Here is a 19,517-nt window from a genome sequence, read left to right on the forward strand (position 1 = left end):
GAAAAATGACAGAAATAGAAAGCCAGGCAAAAAAAAGCCTAAGATTCATAATGGAAGTTCTAAATAGAAAATCAACATAATGTCCTGAACTGAAGACTCAAACCCAGGCACACCGTCTACTAGGTATACTCAAAAGTCACACCATACACTAGGAAATAGTGACCCCGAGTGGTGAGTACAAAGCAAGTTTCCAGCAATGGCAGAATAGATGGTTTAGGCCAACTCTCTCACTGCAGATAACTGGAAAAGCTGGAGAAATTAGGTATCTTAGAAAGCAAACCATGCACGAGGAATTCCAGAATTAGCCTCTAGGAGAGGAAATAGGAGTCTGGCATTCGAGACCACCTCTCTCTGCCAACTCTGAAAGTCGAGGCCAAGAGTTCTGGAAGCTGGAGACAGTTTTAACAGCTTCATGGGGCCGAAAGGACAGAAGTTAGAGTTGAGGGCTGCAAGGAAAAAGGGTGCGCCTCAAGTTTTTACTTGGCACCCAGAGGGCTCCTCCAGCTTCAGACATTTCAGTCCCTGTTTGGATTAAAGGGACTGCAGGTGACATTAATCTACCTGCCTGGCAGAAGCAAAAGTAAGTTCTCTGGAAGAAGATGAACATCATCCAGAGCTTCAAACTATCGACAGTGCTTCAAGGGCAATTCTGTCACGCGATCGAGAATAACCCGACTTACCAGAAGACAAGAGATGAACGAGAGCCCGGAGAAATAACAGACAGTGGAAACAGGCCTGTGAGGGATCTGATGATCTAAGCGAGGGGGCAGCACAATGTGGCCCACAGGCCAAACCCAGCCCCCTGCCTGTTTTTGTAAATAAGGGTTTATTGGAACACAACCACACGTGTTCGCTTACGTGTGTCTGTGGCTGCTTTGGAACTCTAACAGCATAGTAACAACAGACACTGTGTGGCTCAAAGCCAAAAATATTTACCATCTGGCCCTTTACAGAAGAAGGTTTCCTCCCCCAATCTATGAGGCTACCTCAGTAAGATGCCAGAAGAACAGCAAATTAGAAAAAAAAATAGAAGGAAGGCAGTTATAGAGATAAATGCAGAAATTGGTAACATAGTAAACAGAGAGTCAACATAGCCAACAATTGGTACTTTGAAAAGATGGTAAAATAGATAACCCCCTAACGAGAGTGATAGAGATTGTGAAGGACAAGGTAAAACTGACCAATCTCAGGAATGAAGATGGGGAGGTAAGACAAGTTTTGCATGATATAAAAGATAAGATGATTTAACAAACAAATTATGCGAATAAACTTGAGATTTTAGATGCAGTGGACAAATTCCTAGGGCGAAAACCTGACGTGAGAAGACAAGTGAGTAGTCCTTTGTTAAAGAGTTTTAATTCCATAATTCCCACAAAGAAACCACCAAGTGAATTTTTTCAAACATTTAAGGAAGAAATAATACCACTAGCCCAAAACCTTCCGGAGAATAACAAAGGGTGACCCGGCCTCCCCTGAGCAGGTGAAGAGGGAGCCCAGGCAGGTAGCTGGACCAGGGTGTGGTGTCAGAGCCCAGGCAGGGTGATGAGGCTGCCCACATGGGGGCGGCCTTACCCAAGCTGTCGGAGCCCAGATGGGGTGCACAGGGTGTGTGTGTGGAAGAGGTAGCCTGGTGTGTGTGTGTCGGGGGGAGATTAGAGCCCGAAGTCCACAAGGAGGAGCATCCTTGTAAAGTGTTACACCCAAGGCGAGTGAGGAAAGTGTCCACGGGGGCTGCACCTTGGCGTGGGGAGTCCAGGCCTGAGTAAGATGAAGGACGCCTGTTGTGGGTGGCCACAGCCTGTGGGGAGGAGGGCATCATGCAGGAGGCTGGCCGAGTGGGGGGTGGCAGAGCCCCAGTAGGGAGACGAGATATCTGGGTGGGTGAGAGGGTAGCAATGGAGGTGGGAGATGGTTACATATGGGGGAACTGATTAGGGAAAAGGAAAACAGAAGGCTGATTTCTTACTTTCTGAGAAGGGAGTTAAAAATACAGAAAGGGTGAAACTAGAATGGACCCTGTGGTTTTGGATTGGAGTTTCGTGTAAATATATACATTTTCTATCTCTGTCCACTGAGAACAGTGGCACTTTAATATCAGAGAGGACACCCAGCATCTAGGTCTCAGCTGCTAAATGTCGTATCCACTACTAGGATTCAGGGCTCCTCGAGAAATGGCTGATTTTGAGGCTGGCAAAGGCCAAGCAAATAATAACAACATCTCATTTCAGAAGGCATCAAAGAATGATGGAGACACATCAAAGCAACCCAGAAGCCAGACAGAATGGGTGCTCCCCTGGCCACACTGGGGGCGGCATGAACAGCAAAGAATGGTAGTACGGACTCAAAGAACAAGGAAACCAAACGGGAAGTCCAGACATAAACTCTTGTGTATATGGTCAAATGACCGTTGACACGGCACCTAGACCACAAAGGGGAAAGGACAGCCTCTTCAACAAATGGTGCTGGGTAAACTGGATATCCACATGCAAAAGAATGAAGTCGGACCTTTACACCATGTACAAAAATTAACTCAAAATGCATTAAAGACCTAAATGTAAGACCTAAAACTATAAAACTCCTAGAAAAAAACAGGAGAAAAACTTAATGACATTGGATTTGGTTATGATTTGTGGGTATGACACCAAAAACACAGGCAACAAAAGCAAAAACAGATTAATGGGACCACTTTGAACCTAAAAACGTCTGCATTCAAAACATTAAAGGAAACAATCAGCAGAGTGAAAATGCAACCTGTGGAATAGGAGAAAACTGTAAGTCATATATCTGATAAGGAATTCATATCTAGAAGATATAAAGAACTCTAACAATTCAACAACAAAAAATCAATTAATCTAATTAAAAAATGGACAAAGAACCTGTATAGACATTTCTCCAAAGAAAATATACAGATGCGCAACAGGTACATGAAAAGATGCTCAACATCACTAACCATTAGAGAAATGCAAATCAAAGCCACAATGGGATATCACCTCATACCCATTAGGATGGTCACCATGAAAAAACAAAGCGTTGGTGAGGATGTAGAAAGATTGGAACCCCGTGCACTGCTGGTTGGAATGTAAAGTGGTGCAGCTGCTGTAGAAATCACATGGAAGTTCCTCAAAAAACAAAATATAATTACCATGCGATCCCGCAATCCCTCTTCTGAGTACATATCCAAAAGAATTGGAAGCAGGATTTTGAAGAAATATTTGCACACCCATGTTCACTGCAGCATTATTCACAATATCCAAGAGGTGAAAGCGGCCCAAATGTCCATCAACAGATGAATAAATAAAGTAGTATAGACAGACAGTGGAATCTTATTCAGTCTTCGGAAAGAAGGAAATCCTGTCACATGCTCCAACATGGTTGAACCTTGAGGACGTTATGCTGAGTGAAATAGGCCAGTCCCAAGAGGACAAATATTGTATGATTCCACTTATACGAGATATCTAGAGTGCTCTCCCAGTCTAAATCATGATTGCAAATTTCCAGTCAAAATCATGGAAACAGAAAGTGGAATGCTGGTTGCCAGAGGCTGGGGGTAGCTGGTGGGCAGGAGAAATGGACAGTCGTGTTTTGCTAGACAGAGTTTCGGTTTTTCAGTTTTGTAAGACGGAAACATTCTAGAGGTCTGTCACACATCATTGTAAGTGGAGTTAAGGCTGGTGAACTGTACACTTGAGAATGGTTAAGAGGATAAATTTTATATGTTTTTACCACAGTTTTGAAAACTGCAAAAAAGAGTGATAAAAGATTTTAGTATACTGTCAAAATAAGCACAAGCCTATACAGACATAAACAAATAGATTGAAGATATGGGTGAATTGATAAGGAATGGGATATTTGCATAGTTTCAAATATCGCCCCACAAAGTGCTTGCTAATTATAAAGGGAAAACATTAATTTGACAGTGGAGATGCCTCGTAGACACCTTAATCAAGTGATCAAGGTGAATACCATGAGCAACAGGGCAGACGGAACCCGTGTGCTACCTGATGAGATGCCCTGGGAAGACCACAGCCCAATATCCGAAATATTCCTGCCAAAGACACATAACCTAGTCGAGTCATGAGGAAAAATCAGACGAACCAAAATTGAGGGATATTTCTACAAAATAAAAAGACTTCAAAACTGTCAAGGTCGTAAAAGTCAAGAAAAGACTAAGGAACTCGTCTAGCCTAAAAGGACTAAAGAGACATGGCAATTAAAGTCAATGTGTGATTGTAAACCAGACCCTTTTTCTCTAAAAGACTTTATCAGGATAATTAGAGAAGTTTGAATGGGATCTGAGGCTCAGATGGTCATAAAGTAACAGTGCTAATCTTCTGATTTTCGTTGTGGTTCCCTTGGAGAATGTCCTTGTCTGTAGGAATACACCTAAAGTGGTGAACATCACTTCAGTAGTTTGCTCTCAAATGATTCAGGGAAATCAGTTCTTTATAATATTCTTTAAACCTTCCTGTAAGCTTGTAATTGTTTGAGAAATTTAGTCGTATATTTCAGCTTTATCAACTCTTATAAAACACATGTTGCATCTTCTTCACAATCAGGTTTCTCTTCAAATCTTTGAAAATGTACTTCAGAGTCTTTAAAATGTTTTTGAGTCCATGTGGCGACGTTTGAGAAGTTTGATCATGGGCGGATCATCTAAGTTGGCAAGTATTTTTAAAATACTTTATCTGCAAGATGAACCTGAGAAGGACACAAATAATAGTTGCAAAATGCCAAATCCAAGTCAACAAATCCTTTTAGTGAGGAAGCAACATTTTTCTAATGAGATTTAGGAAACTAGCTAGACAGCATATATCGTGTATTTATTCATGTTTTTAAAGAATGCTTGGTTACACCTTTCATTGTAGCTATATTGTCATAAAACTGACGACAAATGCCATTCAACAGCAGTTTCAAATCTTCCAGAACTTGCTTCACTTTGTTGAATAAAGTCACAGCTAGATCGTTTTTAGTTGACAAGAAAATTAAAAATCACTCATAGGGTTTTCTATCATAACTATATTACACAGTAATCAACGATTGATCAGAGTCATCATACCTGAAGTAAAATCTCCAATAGTGAACTATAGTTTGCTGTCTGATTTGTTTATTTTCTTTGCCACCTAATTTTATACTTATTTTCTCATTTTTTGATGAATTCTTAATAAAGCATTTTGGATAACTGTTAAATTTGCTTTTCTTATTTTAGTATTTTCTCAAATGCTCATGGATTAAAAGCAGCAATTATTTCGATGATTCCTCTGAAATATTGGTTACTTAGGAATGCCACTGTTCATTATAACCTCAAAGGGGAATTCTCTATTTTACTTTAAAATCTTAATAGCCATAAATATTAGCATTTCAGAATAATACTTAATTTTCTTTCTTGTCTATGTTTTAAGACTTTGATCTAGTTCATTTTTATTTGATTTACGTGTAGACCAAGAAAGCAGAAGAAGACATTGAAACAAATGCAATGTGGTATCCTGGATCGGGTCCTGGAACACAAAAAGGACATTAGTGGAAAAATAAGCAAGATCTAAATAAAGTTTAGAATTTAGTTAATAGTAATGTACTAATGTTAGCATCTTACATCACTCCATTCATTTGTCAAAACTAAGAGATTAACGTTGGGGAAACTGGGTGACGGAATTCTCTGTACTATCTTTGCAACTCTTCTGTAAATATAAGAAATGTTTTAAAGACACAAAGGCAATGTAGTGGAGAAAGCACAGCCTTTCCATGAGCAGTGCTGGGACAACCAGCCAGCCATGTGCAAAAAAGTGAACTTGGATCCGTACCTCACACCGCATACAAAGAATAACTCAAATGCATCATAGACCTAAATGAAACACATAAAACTTCTAGGAGAAAAAACAGGAGAATATCTTTGTGATCTGGAATATTAGGCAAAGATTTCTTAGATACAAAACCAAAATGCAATCAAGAAAAGAACAAATAAACAAATTGAACTTCAACATAATTTAAAAACTTGTGCTTTTTAAAAGATACTGCTAAGGTAGAGAAAAGATAGGGAGAAGATCTTTGCAAAGCATATATCTAATGAGATACAAGGAAACTTTTGGAGGTGAAGAATGTGTTCACTGTCTCAACCAGTGATGGCCTCATGGGTGTATGTGTGTATAAAACGTAACAAAGTGTATACTTTAAAAATGTGCAGTATTCCTTTATACCTCAATAAAGCTATTTTAAAAAAAGGAACTGAGGGAAAATTCAGGTAAAAAACTAATAGAATATGAAACAAAAGTGATTAAAAAATGAGCATATAAATGAGTGAAAATTATCCTGACACTGAGTAGCCAATTGTAACAAATATTTTCAGACCATACAAAAGCGGTAATTCATAAGAGAAACTTTTAATACAAGTAATTCATAGGCTTTTGGATCGTCTGATAATACAATTGAAGAAAAGGAGAGAATTATATGAGAACACACTGGAAAAAATACAAATTTCTTCCTGATTTAAGAAAATAGTGGTATCTACAAAGATAAGACAGAACTCATGTCAATACAACAAGGACATTGGTAAAAACTGGTCATTAAGAATTTAGAATCTCATTGCACAAGAAAATCTTGAATGCCCTGAAATCTGACAGCTCATTTATGAAAAAAACTTGATAGACGTTGTGTCAAGTTTGATCATGACCCTAAAGATTTACTTGAAGTTACCTTTACTTTAATCATGAAGCCAAAACTTTTTGGTATCATCAATAGCAAAAGATAAATTTGACCAACCATTCTAAAACAAAGGCTGAACTCCCTTTCCGCCTCCCATAGGACATATTCAAAATCACCATCATATGGAGAGGTAATCACATGATATGCACTGTGAAGTTGTAGGGGGCAGGAGTATTAGAATTTTCAGCCAGCATGGACCCACCCCCAAGTATTACCCATTAAAGATGAAGTAAAATGCATCAAGCGTGTTTGCATAAGCCCCAGCAATTTTGAGGGGCTTTCTCTCCCACGTAATTGTGAAACAATTCACCAGGACAGCATCTTTTATTACCTCAGTTACTATGCAACTGTTCCTTTTAATGAGGATGCAGTGTTTACCGGAAGCTGAAACAACCCCCTCTCCCCACATTTATACAGTGAGAATAACAACTTGGTTGGATGATTCCTTCTTTAGAGGCCATGTCTCTTAGGTTAGGTTATGCTACAGTAACAAACAGAATCCTGGAATCTCAGTGGCTTAAAAGCAAAGATTTTTTTCTTATTCATGGTGTACATCCATGCCAGATCACTGGTCCTCATTCAGGGACTCAAACTCCATCTCTGTCATCTGCAGTCTACAATGGCAAGTCAAAGGAGTGAGTGCGGTGCTGTCTCCCTGGCAGTTAAATGTCACTGTTGTATTTCATTAAGATAAGTTACATGCTGTATTCGTTTCCTATTGCCACTGTAACAAATTACCACAAATTTAGCAGCTTAGAACAACACACATTTATCATCTTCCGGTTCTGGAGGTCAAGATCTGAAACGGGTCTCCCTGGGCTAAAATCAGGGCGTCAGTAGGGCTGCATCTCCTCCGGGGGCCCTAGGGAGAACCTGGCTTTGGTTTGTTGTTATTCCCTTTCCAGCTTCCTCAGGCTGTCCTCATTCCTTGGCTCATGGTCCCATTCCACCTTCAAAGCCAGGACTGGCCACTTGAGTCTTTCCAGCATCACCTCACTCTGAGTCTTCACTGACTGTTCTTGCCTTCCTCTTCCACATTTGAGGGCCCTTGTACTTACACTGGGCCCGTCCAATGTCATTAAATTTCAAGGTCCTCTGATTAGCCACTTTAATTCTCCCTTGCCGTGTGTCATAACATGCTCACAGGTTCTGGGAACTACGTGGGCGTCTTCGGGAGCCATTATTCTGCTTCCCACACATGGCTGTCTACATTTAACATGGGTGGGAAGTGTAATTCTGCCACATTCCTATAAGGAAGAGGAAAACTGGAATATTTGTGGACATCCTTAATGATTTCCACAAAGCCCCTAAAATTACTTAAATTGACTTAGTAAATTTAAAATTGCTTAGTAGATAACCATTTATTAATGCAGAGGACACAAATCCAAATGCGTTCATGGAACCGATAGGTGAGGTCAATGAGAGAAGGCCAGCGGGGGTGACAGGGAGGGGCAAACTCGAGAGCACATGGTCCGTCTAAAGGACTGTCTTGTTTCTACAAGACCCAGTAATGGTACATGTTCTAATTCTTTGAGAAAAGCGGGAAATTTCAGATTTTTATATGAAATCTCAGATTTTTAAATTTTAGGGACAAATTGAAATTTTAAAAAACAAACACTGCTGGCCAAACAAAGGATATCTATGTGTCCTATTGGCCCATGGGATGCCATTGTTCAAACTCTCACTTAAAATTTTAGTTTATGCTCAGATCAGCTTCTGAAGCTTTGAGAGCAGTCATTCAACTCACATGCTTATTTTTTCTCCCGTGTTAAAGAAACAGAGAAAAATAACCCCCAATCCTGGGCCTCTTCCAGCTGCTCTTTTCACTGACACACTCACAGCTCTGCCCTTCCTGCTGGTGCTCTGTGCTCCAGGAGACTCACCTACTTCAGCATTTTCAGTTACTGCCTACAGGGTGATGCCTCTCAAATGGCTCTTCTGATAGTTAAGATCTTCTGTCCTTCCGTTTTAAGGTAAGAACAGACGATACAGTTCTGTCCATGATGGAATAACAGAATATGGATTTACCCTCCTTCCATAAAAAACAAGGAAATTGGACAAATATTTAAAAGCGACTGTTTTGAGACATTAGACAACAAGCAGCCCAGGACTGTGATCCTGAGAGAGGGAAACAGACGAACTGAACTCTGTCACGGCCTCAGTTTCTGCCTCGAGGCACATTCTGGATGCAGCACAGGTAGAAGGATCCCAAGCAGAATTGAGATAATCCCATGTTGAGATTGGACATCAGGGAGCCAGGCTGCAAGAAGCAGCTCAGAGTTCCAGAGAAGATGATGCCCAGAAAAACAGCTCCAGAAATCTGCGTAAGGATCTTGAGTCTTTACTGAATACCAAGCCGTGCATTTGTAGAGTGAAGCCAGAGGCCAGCCAACGAACACCCGGAGAGCTGTACTACCTGATGTCAAGGTGTACTTGGTGCGGGACACACGCTGATGCATCTCGATTTCAAGATTTACTGTAATCAGATGGTGTGGTAATGGCGTAAGATTAGACATGTAGATCAATGGAACAAAGCAGAGAAGTTAGAAAGAGATCTATACCTACATGGTCAATTGTTTGACAAAAGTGCCAAGGAAATTCAGTGAGGAAAAGAGTCTTTCCAACAAATAACGCTGGAGTAACAAGACACCCCTAAGAAAAAAAGTGAACTTCAACTCTCATCTCATATCATACATGAAAATTAACCTGCAATACATCCTAGACCTAAATATAAAAGCTAAAACTGTAAAGCTTCTAGGAGAGTACATAGAAGAAAATCTCTTAAACTTTAGGATAAGCATAGATTTTTAAAATAGGACACAGAAAACACAAGCCATAAAAGAAAATATTGATAAATTGGACTTAAGAATGTCTGCTGCTTGAAAGATACTGTTTAAAAAAACAAAAAGGGAAGCCACAGGAGAAAACATTCACAATACATTTATCTGACAAACGATTATTATCCAGAATATTTTTTTAAAACTCTACTCAATAGTAACTACCACAATTTTAAAGTGGGCAAAAGATTCAAACGTGTAATTCACAAAAGTAGACATATGAATGACAAATAAACACATGAAAAGATGTTTAACATCATTAGTTATTAGGGAAATTAAAACCACAATGTGATACTATAGTACACACATTGGAATGGCTAAAATTTTAAAGTCTGACAGTACTTAAGTGTGGTGGAGCTCGAACTGCTGTTGGGTATGTAAAATGGTACAAACACTTTGAAAAACAACTTAGCACTTTGTCATAAACAGACACTTACCACAGGATCCGGCAATTCTCCTCCTAAAGGAATGAAAATATATATCCACCCCAAGACTTGAATATAAATTTTCATAACAGTTTTATTCACCATAACTAAACAATGGGAACAATCCAAACGTCCACCAATAGGTGAATGGATAAATTATGGTGTATCCATACAATAGGGTACTGCTTAGCGAGAAAAAGTAATGAACTAGGAATACGTTCATTAACATGGACAAATCATAAAGATGTGCCGAGCTCAACTAAAGAATCCAGAAGCAAGTGTATATACTGTGTGATTTCACCTTTAGGAAATTCTAGGAAAGGAAAAATTATCTATAGCAACAGGGAGCAGGGCAGTGGGACCTGGGGCCAGGTCTAGAAGGGGCACAGGAAGCCTTTGGGGTGATGCAAATGTTGTATTTTCATTGTGGTGGTAGTTAATCAGGTGTTTACATTCGTCAATACTCTTCAAACTGCACTTAAAATGAGTGAATTTTGAATGTAACTCATATCTCAATAAAGCTAACATAGAAAAAAAGAACAGTAGGTACAATCTTTTCCCCCCTCACTTCCCCTTCTCTCTTCAGATCGTTGCAGTCTGGCTTCTACCACCGTCAGGCCCCCAAACTGAGCCAACAGAGATCACCAGTTGCTTTCCAATTGCAAATTCAATTTCTCACCTCTGTGACACCCTGTTCTCCTCATTTATACACTTTTCTGCTCAGTCTTTCTCAATCTGTCTTGATAATTCTTGATAATAATCTGACTGGCTTCAAAGGGTGTTTCCCAGGGTACTTCTTTAGCCTGCTTTTCTTCTGAATTTCTCTAGGAGATCTCATCTCCTCTTGTAGTTTCAACTCCAGCTCATAATGACCCTCAGATGTTTGCTTCCATCCCAGACTTCTCGCTTTCCAGATCCTGCTAGAAACATCTTCACTTTGAAATCCCACAGGCTACTCAAATCAACATGTCCCAAACTGAGCTCATAATATTTACACCCAAATCTATTCCTCTCTCTTGGTGATGATACTACATCTTGGTAACAGCATCCTCATTTATCTAAGTTAGAAAACTGAGAGTGACACCTGCCAAAGCCTGTGCATTGCCCTCCCGTGACTATATCCCAGCCTCCCCCTTTTCCAGATCATCCCCACGCTTTACCCAGCGAAGCGCAGTCCCTGGCATGGAGTAAAGCCTTGGAGTGAATGAACCGTGGAACTTCCTCTTCAATGGTTGCTCAAGGCAGTCGCAATCATAATAACCTTTGGGAATCAAAGACAGTGAAAATTATGGACTCTCTCCCTAGAAAATGTGCATATGCACGTACAGTATTCTGCATAGAGTTTCACAGTGTTTCATGGAACTCCTGATGGTAGTACCTAATTAAGAACATTATAGGACAAAACTGAAACTCCTTAGCCTGACCCTCATCATCTGACTCTCCTACACTCCCATCTCTTCTCTGCTGTGCCCCCTTTGTGTCCTACGTTCTAGCCGTGTAAGATACTTGCATTCATGAAATGAATTAAGCTGTTTAAAGTCTTCTCATCTTTACATTGTGCTGCTCCCTTTGCCTGGAATAAAGCAAGCTGTTCTGTTACAAATATTTTGACACTCCCGTGCCATGACATTACAACCTTAGTTTTTGTTACCAAACATTTAATATAGCAGACATCTCTGATACGTGCTACTTTGGGGATGGGAGTGGTGAGGGATGGTGTAAGGATCAATATTGATATGAGGCACAAAAATGGAATTAAAATGGCTTTTTTGTATATTATTTAAAGATAATAAAGAATTTTGAAATGGAATAATTTATGAAAGTGATAGGAAAACATTTAGGCAAATATTTCTAAAGTTACAGGTAGAAAACAACTAGAAAATTTGATACAAGGTCCAGAAACCATTTTTTTTTAAAGTTTTAAAAGTGACAAGTGATATTTGGAGCATTGAGTACGTTTCTGATAGGAAAGAGCTTCTGTTTTGACTGTGCGTTGACAAGAAGCTCCTTCTCCACTTATGGTTTTATTCGACAACTGGAAAAAATTTCCCCGGATGGTCTTGTGACTCTGTAGACTTCAAACCGTGTTTCTCTCCCGCCCCATCCATGGGTGGCCCCGAGTTTGGTAGGACCTGTTCATTGTGCAATATGAGTTCCATCCCCGTACCATCTTATCACAATGCAGGATGAATGCACACAGTGGATAATAAGAGAATTTCTGGAAGTCATTTCTACACCAGGCCAACTGGCGATAATTTAACTGTACGTGGATGGGATTGCCATCCGCTTAACCCAAACTGAACGTGTCCCTTGAGTCTGCTTTCCCTTAGCCGTATCCTACAAGTGTTTACAGCCAGATTCCCCTTCTCCCTCCCCGACACATCTCACAGAAGGGGAAGCGAGTGGAGGGGAATTTGGAGAGGGAAGATTAGCTGTTTGAGGTTAACATGTCTCATTTTAAAAATTTCACAAAAACATGTGAGCATGTAAACGTGTTATTAGGGAAGAGAACTGGTGGCTGAGGGGCATGTTTGGAAGAAACTTTATGTTGTGTGATCCTTTTGTACCGTTTGAATTTTATACCATGTGCAGTGTTCGCAGGCAGATTTACCATGAAGCTAATGAAGTCTAAGCTTTGGGGCCCCTCACTCGCATGGGCCCTTCACAAGGCCCTCCGAGGGGCCCTAATCATATACGTACATGGTCAGGTGTCTTTTTGTTGGATTCTTTCAAATGCTTTTTCTGCATCTATTGAGATGATCATGTGGTTTTTGTTTTTTATTCTATTGATGTGATATATTACATTGATTTTCAGATGTTAAACCAACTTAGCATTCCTGGGATAAATCTTCTTAGGTCGTGGTGTATAATTCTTTTTACGTGTTGCTATATCAATTTGCTAGTATTTTGTTGAGGAGTTCTGCGTCCATATTCGTAAGAAATATTGGTCTACAGTTTTCTTGTGATGTCTTTGTCTGATTTTGGTATCGGGGTAATACTGGCCTCATAAAATGGGTTGAAACTGTTTCTTCTTCTATTGTTTCGAAGAGTTTGTGAAGAATTGGTGTTAATTCCTCTCTTGTCCGTCCGCATTAGCATCATTACTGATATAGCTGGGCTTACATCCGCCATTTTACCGTTTGTTTTCTATGTCCCATGTCTTTTTTGTTCCATTATTCTTCCTTTACTGCTTTTTTTTGTATTAAGTGAATTTTTCTAATGTAGCATTTTATTTCTTCCACGATTTTTTGATATTTTGTTATTTTTTTAGTAGTTGCTCTAGTTTTTACCAAATATGTCTTAATTTACCAAAATCAGCTGTGGATTTGTACCACCTTACTCCCAGTGGTATATGGGAATGTATATGGAAATGTGGCTCCTGCGCAGCCCTCTTCTCTTCGCCCTGTGCTGGTGGTGTTATGCGTGTTACCTCTAGTGTTGCTGCAAACCCAGCAGCACTTTGTTAAATATCACGTCACCGTCTGTGTCCTTTCCTGAGCTCAGTACAGCTTTGCTCCCACCCACCTCCTTTGTGCTGTGTAATATATTTGCCAATGTTTGTTGGAAACGGGACACTTTAGATAATATATTGTAGTAACTCTGGGTGCTGGTCCCCCACCTCCTCCAGGACTCCTTATTCTTATCATTTGATCGTTTATTTGTTTAGTGCCTGGTTGGGTTATTTCAGTGAAGTCTCTTTCGCCTCCCACAGTATTAAAGCCTCTGCATCTTACCTTTTAGTGTTTAGATGTATCTTGCAGATATACTATATCTGTATATAATTAAATTCCTTAATCTTTTTTTATGACTACATATTATCTCATTGTATGTGTGTGACGTAATTTATTTAACCAGTTCCCTTTAAATGAATTTAAGCTTTCGTAATCTTTTGCTATTTAAAAAAAATGCTGCAGAGAATAACTTTAGACATACCTCGTTTTACACATGTGAGACTGTATTGATGAGATAAAATCCTAGAAATGGATGTGCTGAGTAAATTTGTAGTTTGGACAAATAACAAAAGTGCCGAAATGATCCCGTAGAGACTGTAGCAATTTACTCTCCCAGCAAGAAGGCACAGCGTTTCTCGGTCCCAGAGCCCACAGAGGCTTCTATCAAGCCTTTTCATCTTTGCTGATCTGACAGATCAAAAGCAATATCACTCTGTAGTTTTATTTCACATTTCTTGTATTATGAGTGTCATTAAGCATCTTTTCCTATGTTTAAAAGCCGTGTATATATATTTTTTGACAGTTGTCTGTTACTCATTTTTTCATAGGGTTGTTGGTCTTTTTCTTACTGATTTATAGCTCTTCATGAATTAGGAAGGGAAGTGCTTTATCTGTGGTATGAGCAGCAAATATTTTTCCCAGTTTGTCATTTGTCTTTGTTCGTTATGTTTTTGCCGTGCAGAAAGTGCGTGTGATCAAATTTATCAATCTTTTATTCTAAGGCTTTTGAGTTTCCACTCAGAAATTTTTTTTCTCATCCCTGTTTTTTTTTTTAATTAAGATTATGATAGATTACAACGTTGTGAGATTTCAGTTGTACATTATTGTTAGTAATGTTGTGGGTACACCACTTCACCCTTTGTGCCCTCCCCCCACCCCCCCTTTTCCCTGGTAACCACCAATCGGTTCTCCTTGTCTATATGTTAACTTCCACCTATAAGTGGAGTCATATAGAGTTTGTCTTTCTCTGTCTGGCTTATTTCACTTAACATAATACCCTCAAGGTCCATCCATGTTGATGCGAATGGAACAATTTGGTCCTTTTTTATGGCTGAGTAGTATTCCATTGTGTATATATACCATATCTTCTTTATCCAGCTGTCAGTTTCTGGGCATTTGGGTTGCTTCCACGTCTTGGCTATTGTAAATAATGCTGCCATGAACATAGGGGTACATGGGACTCTTGGGATTGCTGATTTGAGGTTCTTAGGATAGATACCCAATAGTGGGATAGCTGGGTCATAGGGTATTTCTATTTTTAACTTTTTGAGAAATCTCCATACTGTTTTCCATAGTGGCTACACTAGTTTGCATTCCCACCAACAGTGTATGAGCGTTCCTTTTTCTCTACAACCTCTCCAACATTTGTCACTCTTGGTTTTGGATATTTTTGCCAATCTAACGGGTGTAAGGTGATATCTTAGTGTAGTTTTGATTTGCATTTCCCTGATGATTAGTGATGATGAGCATCTTTTCATGTGTCTATTGACCATACTTATATCTTCTTTGGAGAAATGTCTGTTCATGTCCTCTGCCCATTTTTTGATCAGGTTGTTTGTTTTTTTGTTGTTAAGCTGCGTGAGTTCTTTGTATATTATGGAGATTAATCCTTTGTCAGATAAGTAGCTTGTAAATATTTTTTCCCAATTAGTGGGCTGTTTTTTTTGTTTCAATCCTCTTTTCCCTTGCCTTGAAGAAGCTCTTTAGTCTGATGAAGTCCCATTTGTTTATTCTTTCTATTGTTTCCCTCATCTGACTGAGGAGTTATAGTGTCCAAAAAGATTCTTTTGAAACTGATGTCAAAGAGTGTACTGCCTATATTCTCTTCTAGAAGACTTATTGTTTCAGGCCTAATCTTTAGGTCTTTGATCCATTTTGAGTTTATTTTTGTGACTGGTGAAAAAGAATGGTCAATTTTCATTCTTTTACATGTGGCTGTCCAGTTTTCCCAGCACCATTTGTTGAAGAGACTTTCTTTCCTCCATTGTAGGCCCTCAGCTCCTTTGTCGAAGATTAGCTGTCCATAGATGTGTGGTTTTATCTCTGGGCTTTCAATTCTGTTCCATTGATCTGTGCACCTGTTTTTGTACCAGTACCATGCTGTTTTGATCACTGTAGCTTTGTAGTATGTTTTGAAGTCAGGGATTGTGATGCCTCCTGTTTTGTTCTTTTTTGTCAGGATTGCTTTAGCAATTCGTGGTCTTTTGCTGCCCCATATGAATTTTAGGATTCTTTGTTCAATTTCTGTAAAGAATGTCCTTGGGATTCTGATTGGGATAGCGTTGAATCTGTAGATTGCTTTAGGTAGTATGGACATTTTAACTATGTTTATTCTTCCAATCCATGTGCATGGAATGTCTTTCCATCTCTTTATGTCGTCATCAATTTCTTTCAAGAAAGTCTTGTAGTTTTCATTGTATAAGTCTTTCACTTCCTTGGTTAAATTTATCCCAAGGTATTTTATTCTTTTCGTTGCAATCGTGAATGGGATTGAGTTCTTGAGTTCTTTTTCTGTTGGTTCATTGTTAGTGTATAGAAATGCTACTGATTTATGTATGTTGATTTTATACCCTGCAACTTTGCTGTAGCTGTTGATTGTTTCTAATAGTTTTCCTATGGATTCTTTGGGGTTTTCTGTATATAAGATCATGTCGTCTGCAAACAGCGAGAGTTTTACTTCTTCATTGCCTGTTTGGATTCGTTTTATTTCTTTTTCCTGCCGGATTGCTCTGGCCAACACCTCCAGTACTATCTTGAATAAGAGTGGTGAAAGTGGGCACCCTTGTCTTGTTCCTGTCCTCAGAGGGATGGCTTTCAGTTTTTGTCCGTTGAGTATGATGTTGGCTGTGGGTTTGTCATATATGGCCTTTATTATGTTGAAGGTTTTTATCATAAATGGGTGTTGGATCTTGTCAAATGCTTTCTCTGCATCTATTGAGATGATCATGTGGTTTTTGTTTCTCATTTTGTTAATGTAGTGTATCACGTTGATTGACTTGCGGATGTTGAACCATCCCTGTGTCCCTGGTATAAATCCCACTTGATCATGGTGTATAATCTTTTTGATGTATTGCTGTAATCGGTTTGCCAAAATTTTGTTGAGGATTTTTGCATGTATGTTCATCAGTGATATCGGCCTGTAGTTCTCCTTCTTTGTGTTGTCCTTGTCAGGTTTGGGGATCAGAGTGATGTTGGCTTCATAGAATGTGTTAGGGAGTACTCCATCTTCCTCAATTTTCTGGAATAGTTTGAGAAGGATAGGTATTAAATCTCCTTTGAATGTTTGGTAGAATTCTCCAGAGAAGCCATCTGGTCCTGGACTCTTACTTTTGGGGAGGTTTTTGATTACTGTTTCTATTTCTTTACTTGTGATTGGCCTATTCAGATTCTCCATTTCTTCCTGGTTCAGTTTGGGGAGGTTGTAAGAGTCCAGGAATTTGTCCATTTCTTCTAGGTTGTTTAGTTTGTTGGCTATAGTTTTTCATAGTATTCTCTTATGATCCCTTGTATTTCTTTGGTATCTGTTGTGATTTCTCCTCTCTCATTCCTAATTTTATTTATTTGAGATTTCTCTCTTCTTTTCTTGGTGAGTCTGGCTAAGGGTTTGTCGATTTTGTTAATTTTTTCGAAGAACCAACTCTTTGTTTCATTGATCCTTTCTACTGTCTTTTTTGCTTCAATATTGCTTATTTCTGCACTTATTTTTATTATTTCCCTCCTTCTACTGACTCTGGGCTTTGTTTGTTCTTCTTTTTCTAATTCTGTTAGGTGTCGTTTGAGGTTGCTTATGTGAGCTTTTTCTTGTTTAGTGAGGTGAGCCTGTATTGAAATGAATTTCCCTCTTAGGACTGCTTTTGCTGCATCCCAAATGATTTGGTATGACGTGTTCTCATTTTCATTTGTCTCCAGATAATATTTGATTTCTTCTTTAATTTCTTCAATAATCCATTCTTTGTTCAGTAGCGTGTTGTTTAGTCTCCACATTTTTGCACCTTTCTCTGCTTTATTCTTGTAGTTGATTTCTAGTTTCACAGCATTATGATCAGAAAAGATGCTTGATATTATTTCAACTCTCTTGTATTTATTGATGCTTGCTTTGTTTCCCAAAATATGGTCTATTCTTGAGAATGTTCCATGCGCACTTGAGAAGAATGTGTAGCCTGCTGTTTTTGGATGAAGTGTTCTATATATATATCTATTAAGTCCATCTGGTCTAATTTTTCATTCAATTCTATAATTTCCTTGTTGATTTTCTGTCTGGATGTTCTATCCATTGGTGTTAATGGAGTGTTGAGGTCCCCTACTATTATTGTATTGTTGTTGATGTCTTCTTTTAGTTCTGTTAAGAGTTGCTTTACAAATTTTGGTGCTCCTGTGTTGGGTGCGTATATATTTATAAGTGTTATGTCTTCTTGGTGGAGAGTCCCTTTTATCATTATATACTGTCCCTCTTTGTCTTTCTTTATCTGTTTTGCTTTGAAGTCTACTTTGTCTGATATTAGTATAGCGACACCTGCTTTCTTTTGTTCATTATTAGCTTGGGGTATTGTCTTCCATTCCTTCACTCTGAGTCTGTGTTTGTCTTTGGGGCTGAGGTGTGTTTCCTAGAGGCAGCATATTGTTGGGTCTTGTTCTTTGATCCATCCTGCCACTCTGTGTCTTTTGATTGGAGAGTTCAATCCATTTACATTTAGAGTGATTATTGAAATGTGGGGGCCTACCGCTGCCATTTTATGTCTTGTTTTCCGGTTTTCTTCAGTTTCCTTTGTTTCTTGTCCCATGGTTTAATCTGTTCTGATGGAGAGCTGCTACTCTCTGTTGTTGTCCTTCTACTTATCTCCTTTGCTCTTGGTTTTGTAGCCCCTTTCCTTTTTTTGACTTTTGAGGAATGAGGGTTTCCCTGAGCATTTCTTGAAGAGGAGGTTTTGTGGCAATGAACTCCCTTAATTTTTGTTTATCTGGGAAAATTTTTACTTCTCCATCATATTTGAAGGATACTTTCGCTGGGTAGAGAATTCTCGGCTGCAGGTTTTTGTCCTTCAGATTTTTGAATATATCATTCCACTCTCTTCTAGCCTGTAAAGTTTCTGCTGAGAAATCTGCTGATAGCCTGATAGGGGTTCCTTCGTAGGTTAATTTCTTCTGCCTGGCTGCCCTTAGTATTCTCTCCTTGTGGTTGACTTTTGCTAGCTTCACTACTATATGCCTTGGGGTTGGTCTACTTGCATTGATAAAGTTTGGAGATCTATTGGCTTCTGTCACATGAAGTTCCATCTCCCTCCCCAGGTTTGGGAAGTTCTCAGCCATTATTTCTTTGAATAGGCTTTCTGCCCCCTTCTCCCGCTCTTCTCCCTCTGGTATACCTATAATCCTTAGGTTGCATCTCCTAATTGCGTCAGATAATTCTCGGAGAGTTTCTTCATTTCTTTTTAGTCTTAGTTCTCTCTCCTCCTCTGCCTGCAGCATTTCTATATTCCTGGCTTCCAAATTGCTAATTCTTTCCTCCATATTATCGGCCCTACTGTTCAGTGCATCTAGATTTTTCTTAATCTCCTCTATTGTGTTCTTCATTTCCAGTATTTCTGTTTGGTTCTTCTTTATAGTATCGAACTCTTTTGTGACATAGCTCCTGAACTCGTTGAGTTGTCTATCTGAATTCTCTTTTAACTCATTGAGTTTTCTAATGATGGCTGTTTTGAAGTCATCATCATTTAGGTTATATATTTCATTGTCTTTGGGATTGTTTTCTGTGTGTTTGTCATTTTCCTTCTGTTCTGGAGATTTAATATATTTTTTCATATTGCTTGATGGTGTAGATTTGTGCCTCC

General features: G+C 39.1%; 2 long non-coding RNA genes across 4 annotated transcripts in view; one reads left to right on the forward strand and one right to left on the reverse strand.

Moving 5' to 3' along the window:
- The first annotated feature begins 1,210 nt into the window (after positions 1-1,210).
- LOC138924863 (uncharacterized) lies at positions 1,211-2,346 on the forward strand. The gene is made up of 2 exons (XR_011440197.1): positions 1,211-1,329; positions 2,229-2,346. It is a non-coding gene; the product is annotated as an uncharacterized lncRNA (long non-coding RNA).
- Positions 2,347-10,034: 7,688 nt separating this feature from the next.
- The window catches only part of LOC111774033 (uncharacterized), a 54,180-nt gene continuing 44,697 nt past the window's right edge, over positions 10,035-19,517 (reverse strand). For 2 of the 3 annotated variants that reach the window (XR_011440193.1, XR_011440192.1), the window contains 2 exons: positions 11,119-11,219; positions 10,035-10,878 (listed from right to left, as the gene is read on the reverse strand). This is a non-coding gene — a long non-coding RNA (uncharacterized lncRNA). The remainder of the gene's footprint in view (positions 10,879-11,118; positions 11,220-19,517) is intronic. The other variant, XR_011440194.1, reaches the window with a different exon arrangement.

This window comes from Equus caballus, chromosome 6 (genome assembly GCF_041296265.1).
Source record: "Equus caballus isolate H_3958 breed thoroughbred chromosome 6, TB-T2T, whole genome shotgun sequence".
NCBI lineage: Eukaryota > Metazoa > Chordata > Mammalia > Perissodactyla > Equidae > Equus > Equus caballus.